The following is a 6,759-nucleotide window of genomic DNA, read 5'->3' on the forward strand; positions in this document are numbered from 1 at the left end:
AGACTCTTGTCACAGATGTCATCCTGTCCCCCAGACTCTTGTCATGGATGTCATCCTGTCCCCCAGACTCTTGTCACAGATGTCATCCTGTCCCCAGACTCTTGTCACAGATGTCGTCCCGTCCCCAGACCTTGTCAACAAAGCTCAGATTTTTACAGGTGCAGCAGGACAGATGTTTCTCCAGATCTTCCACAGCTTGGGTGAAGACGAATTAGCTATGACAATTCTAGTCTTTGGCTAGCACACATGTCACTGTCCCCAGCCAAGGAGGTGGGAGCCAGCCTTCAGGGGAACTGATGTTTCTCCTTAAAAAGGCATTGTCAAGAACAAATCTGTCATGGATGCCATGCAATCCCCCAGCTAGGGTTCTTCTGTGGGTGATGTCACCTATTTGGCGGCCATGAGGAGGAACACTGCTGGTGGTGCTAAGTAAGGTGGAGATGGCTTTGAAGTCAGGTTCCTTCCGCTAGCAGCATCATGTTGGGTCCCTAGTGCTGCACCTGGGGCCTCCTTCAGGACCCCAGAGTTCTATTCAACCATGTCCTTCCCTTCCATTGGGCCACGATCCCCTTGGCCTTGTGTCCCTAATGCTCTTCCCCCTGGTCTAGCCTTTTCATAGCAGGGGTCTGTAAAGGTCACTGAGATTTGAGTTGGTTCTCCAGACCCTCAGTGGAGATCTGCACCCCATTCATGAGGGACTCTTGATGACTTTGGTTGGGAGTTTCCCAGCAATCTGTTTTGCAGTGGTGTGGCAGCATCCTTCACGTCACATCTTCAGGGGTGGACTTGTTCCGGGAGCTCTTCCCTATGAAAACCCTTTACAGTGTGGAAGCAATCCCAGTGATGGCTTGGAGGAGTTTTGCTACTGTGAGGAGAATTCTCGCCTTTTACAGGAGTCTGACTTCTCATCGCACGTTCATACGTGGGCAAATTAGGCTTTGGGATCTACAGGGAAGTCCAGGGAAATAATTGTGATGTGGCCCCCAGCACTCTGAACCACAAGCCCAACAGTGTGCTATCTGACACAGAGGGACCCTAAGTGACAGAAACTCCTATGGCAGGAGGGTTCCAGAACTGTGCTGTGGGGTGAGGAATGGGCAGCTAGCAGGGGCCCATGCTGGTGGATGTTCTGAGACTGGAGGAGGTAGACAGCAGTTGGGCAGAAGCATCACCAGGTGGTACCAAGAGGTGTTTGGATGAGAACTGTAGGAAGGGAAGGGTGAGTCTGCACCTTAAGGTCCAGACTATTAGGAGAAGAGGGCTCAGGCTCCTGTTTGACCTGGAGTGATGGAGAAGATGTTGAGGGTGGGTAGGGCAGAGGGATGTCAGGAGCCCTAAGGAAGTAGTTTGAGGGAGGTTGCTGGGACTGGGGTGTCCTGGTGGGGTGGTACATCCTTGTAATCCCAGCACTTGGGAGGTAGAGGCAGGAAGGTCAGGCAGTCAAGGCCAACATTGGTTATGTATAGCAAGGTTGGGATCAGCCTAGACTATATGAGAACTTGTCTCCACACCAAACCAGATCCAGCCCAGAGTGCAGGAGTCAAGTTGTGACCATTGAACATCTACTGCCGGGCTAACCAGGGACTAAAACCTTACCTCCTGGCTCCTTTCTACTTCCTACTTCCTAAGTGGCTCCCAGGGAAACTGGGCATCCCTTACTGCCGTTCATCTTTCTGAGGAAGCAATTTCAGCTTCAGGGAGCAGAGAAGTTGGGGAGCACCCTGTGTGATCTTCCTGCCAAAGCCCCAGCTTGTTCTTCATAGAACAACCTTCCTGCTGCCCTGCTCTTAGGAGTTTGAGACTCTCAGATGCGGATGTCTACAGTTGCTTGGTTTTCTAGCTGGTTTTGAGTTTCTTTGCCCGATTCCCAAGCACACATCAGAGTTAATGAAGCAATTCTATTATTAAACCACTTAGAAATTTAGAAGACAATGTACTGGGGTTTGAATGGGATAATTAGATATTGGGGGAAAGAAACGTTCGTAAACGGGTCTCATGTAAATCTCAACGCCATGGGTGTATCCCCCAGCACCACGTCCCTCAAACCTGAGACCCCCTCAGAGTTCAGCAGGAGGCTGTTTGTGCATTTTGGGGAGTGACAAGGGTGTTTCTGTTTTCCATCAGACTACCTTTGTAAGAACCCCACAGTCTGTACAGATTTGCAACTCTATGACTGCTTTCCCGGCTACGGAGGGATTAAAAGCATTTTTTGATCCGGAAGTGCTGTTGGGAGGGTCTGGCTTGGTAGAATTGACACCTGGCAAGGGTGGCACCGCTCTGTTCTCTGCAGAAAAGTGTCGAATAAGTTACAGCTATGCTGAGGGAGAACCAGAGGCTTTGTGATACTGTGAAGCCACAGAAGGGATGGGATGGGGACTCAGGGGGATAGGATAGCATCTAGAGAGACCGCCCCCACCCCAGGCCTTGCTCCCCGACTCTCCTCACAGATTTCCTGCTGGTCAGTGGGCACAGAGTGAACTTGCCCTTGACGCTGGCCTGCGTTTGCCTGGCTCAGCAGATTGCAGGGTCCTTCGGCATTTGCCAGCTTCAGATGGCCCGCAGTGACAGGTGCAGAGTCTCCTCCAAAGGACACAAATTGCTCACAGTTCCGGGGTGACTGCGAATGGAATCCAGATCCAAATTTGCCCAGATGATGTGCCAAGCCGGACATATGCATATGTGGCTAGCTGAAGCTTCTGGCAGGGAACTCAGGAGCCACTTGGAAAGAACACAAGGCTTGGAAGTCAGAAAGATGAGAATTCAGACCTTTGCTGGGTAACTTACCAGCTATGTGACTTTGGACAAGTGCCTTGATATGTGGGAGACATATTGTCCCTGCTCATGAGCTCTTAATCACAGTGATCAAGATGCTTGACAGAAATGACTGAAAGGAGAGAGAACTAATTTGCTCATCTTGCTTAGAAGATTTGGATCATCCTGGCAGGGACAGCATGGTGGATGGAGCAGGGCAGCCCACATCATAGGAGTGAGTATGCAGAGTGTGGACCACCGGCCATGGGATGATGTCTCCCGCATTCAACGTATTTATGGCTCAGCTAATCTTGTCTAGAAACTGACTCGCCCAGAGGTGTGCCTCAGCCATCTCTTGGGGATGATTCTATACTGATTCAAGAACAGCCATCACGGTGCCCCTCTGTACAGCAGAACTCGTCACTCTGTCTTAGTTTCTTTTCCCATGTTGTGATAGAACGATGGAAAAAGGGTTTATTTCAGCTCACGGTTCCCGGTTACAGTCCAACCTATTAGGGAGGTCACAGTGGCAGGAGCTCAAGGAAGCAGGTCACACCAGATCCGCAGTCAGAAGCAAAGGGCAATGGTGAATGCAATCGTTCTTATCTCCTTTTCTCTACATCTATAGCCCAGGTCCTACCTATGATTAAGATGAGAGTGACCCCACATCAATCCAAGTGGTTTGCCTGCCTATGATCCCATCTCCCAAGAGCTCTAGGTTCTGTTGACCGCCACATGACACCTTCCTCTCCGGGGTATGTTGAGGCATCCCTGTGATGAGGGATGTGGAAACCCTTGGTAAGTGACAGAGCATGGGGCACACACTCCTGGGATTCCTCGTGTGCTTTGAAGAAATTAGGATGGGAATGTTGTGGGGCTCTGTATTCAGGTCACAAGCTAGTAGTGACAGAGTAATTGTCCCCCCACAACTGCACCTTCCTGGATAAATAGCCCAATTTAGTGGAGTTGCCACAAAGTGCAAGGAGTTTCAAGGGGACTTTGGCTGAGTCATTTCTGGGGCTCAGCAGTAGCCCAGTGCATGTCTGCCGGTCCTCTGCTAATGACTGCAAACAGAATAGAATTGATTGACAGCCATGCGAATAGGGGAGAACAGAAGCTCTTTCCCCACCTTATTTCCCTCCTCTTGCTTCCTCTCCCCCCTTATTTTCGTGTTATTTCTGTTTCTGGCAGTTATTCAAATGCTTTAATTATTTAGTTGTCATTTTGCATTTAATTGTTTGCCCATGATTGGATTCGCTTATTTAATACAATGTATTCAAATGAACATATTTACGTTGTGCAAGGATGCTTTCTGTTGGACTGATATGGCACCAGGAGGTAGGGATGGAAGTCAAAGACAGCTGTAGATCAGCCAGTTGGGTGACGCCCCCCACCCCAGCTTCCTCACTACGAGAAAGGGGAAGATGACCTCCACCTCAGTGTGATGGCGTAGACCACAGTGTGTCACTCTGCAGTATATGAAAATCTTCTCAGAGCAAGTGTGCCTAGAGCAGACATGACAGTAGCGTTTGGGGACAAGGCTGACAAGGGCCTAGGTATTAGTAAGTTGTCATCAGACTGGGAAGAATGCCTTAAGGGTTTCTCACAGTTCCTGGGAGCACTAGAACCCCATTAATTCTTTATGAGGCAGTTAAACCAATGGGTCCCAGTTCCCAGTTCCTCTATAAAACTCTATGATGTCCTTGGGAGATATTAAAGCTATTTTTTTGTTCTATCAGACTGAGCAATGGGGAAAGGAGTCCCCCTTTGAGTGGAAAGCTTCTTCAAGCAACTCAGAGCTATTTGATGTTTGAAAATGTTGGTAGGAGGCAGCCTGGGCTGCCATGATGACATGGGAGGCGTCAATGGTAAACGTTTACTTTCTTCTAGTTCTGGAGTCTGAAGGTCTGAGGCCGGTGTATCTTCCTGACTCCCAGATGCTGCCTTCTTACCATGTTCTCACGCTACGAACAGAGAGAGCTACATTGGTGTGTGTGTGTGTGTGTGTGTGTGTGTGTGTGTATGCACATGTACACTTGCATGTCTATAGGAGCTAGCAGTCAATTGAGTGTCTCGCTCTATGCATTTGCCGTCTTACTTTTTGAGTCAGGGCTTCTCCCTGAATCTATAGTTCGCTGATTGTCTAGACTGACTGACCAACAAGCCCTGGGGATCCTCCTGTCTCTGCTGGATTACAGGTTCCTGGCACCACACCTGGCTTTTTATGTGGGTGACCAGAATTCAAACTGAGTTCCTCGTGCATGCAGGACAGACTTATCTGCTCAGTCTTCTCCCCAGCCCTCGGCACCATGTTTTAAGAGAGCACCGGTTCTACTAGGTGGGGGCTCCACCCTATGAACATGAATCTTCTCCTTAAGGGATCCATATCCGCTACAGTCTGGAGGTGGAAGACACTCTAGCTTCGGAGTGAGGGGTTTTAAATAATACAAAACTGCATGAAGAATCAGAAAACATTATATACAGCAGGGCCCGAGTCATGGTTGTGTTCACCAGAGAAAAGGGTGAGTGTGTGTGTGTGTGGGGGGGGGGGTTCCCAGCCTCACAGGCATGGAAAAGACTTTTTTCCAGATTATCTATTTTGCCCTTGATCTAGGAAAAGCCTTACTTCAGGAAACCAAAAGTTGTGTGATGCTGGGCAGTCAAGACCTGTTATGGGTCTGTCTTTGGCTTTTCCTTGGCTAGCTTTGGGAGCTGTGGTCATAGATGGACCTAGTTAATCGCCTTTGGGGGGGGGGAGTGGGGAGTTGCTGTGTGCTTGAAGGCCCTGAAGTAGCCAGCTGTGCCATCATCCTCTTTGGGATTTTATGTTTGATTTCATTTTGTTCATCTCCATAAATCTGGCAGGAGCCTTGATTGCCATTGATAGGATAAATATTCTCAGCCATGCAAGCTGGCAGGTGCTTGGGGGCTCCAAGGCCTCAGATGGCCCCCAGAGACCCTGACCTCTGGGACCCGTGGGACTGAGGAAGGAGGGTTACCCTAGGACACTGGGCTCACACCTGACTAGGGCCCTGCAGCTTTGCTGGTACACAGAAGTATCCATCACTGGGCCCTGCTGGCGCCTGCCAGTCCATCCCTCTGGGAGAGGTGCCCCAGCTTGGGGGTGTAGGAATTCCTGCCTAAGTCCCTGGCATCTCATCAAATGCCAGCTCAACTTCTAGCTATGCATCTCCCAGAGCATCTCCTGTTTTGGTGTCCTTGAGGCAGCCTGTCCAGGTCTCCATGAGTCACAGAGCCACTTCTAAGCCTCAGCTCAGACCGCAACATTCCGTTTATAACAAACACGTGCACAGGAATTAAGGAGCCTCCTCTGTTGCTACATCTTGCATCGTGGCTGAAGGTGCTCTGTACTGGCAGTCGGCAGAGGTATCTTCTGGTCCTAGCTTTGCTGGGGACATGTTAGGTGGCACAGGCAAGTGACTGACCACTCTTGACACTGTTAAAAGTTGGACAGCTTACAACATGTACCTATATTCACACACAGTGTGTTTGGGTGTATGTTTGTGAGACAGAGAAACAGAGAGAGAAGGCTCACACCGTACCAACCTCCCATACAAACTATGGTACAGTACCTGCACAACTAGAAACATGGACATATATCACTAAGTATTGTATACATTAATATTGTCTCACTGTATTATAATCTCCACTGTTTCTGATATGCAGTCACACAGAGGCCCCGTCTGAGGTTCCCTCCATCTCACTGCTGATTTTAATGTTGTCTTCTTGTATTGGGCCTGTGGCATCTTCTACTCCAGTGTACCTTTGTGGATCTTTTGTTAATGTTTTCATCAAGTTTGGGGAATCTAGAGATGCTATTTATTTAACATGTTTTTTACATTCGTGTGTTGAAATAAGAGCGGCGGGGCTGTGTCCCCAGCACCCGGCCGCCTGCACGGCTAGCTTTATACCCGAAATAATTACACGGAAACTGTATTCTTTTAATCACTGCCTGACCCATTAGTTCCAGCCTCTTATTGGCTAGCT

The sequence above is a fragment of the Microtus ochrogaster genome, unplaced genomic scaffold, assembly GCF_000317375.1.
Source record: "Microtus ochrogaster isolate Prairie Vole_2 unplaced genomic scaffold, MicOch1.0 UNK10, whole genome shotgun sequence".
In the NCBI taxonomy this organism is placed as follows: Eukaryota; Metazoa; Chordata; class Mammalia; order Rodentia; family Cricetidae; genus Microtus; species Microtus ochrogaster.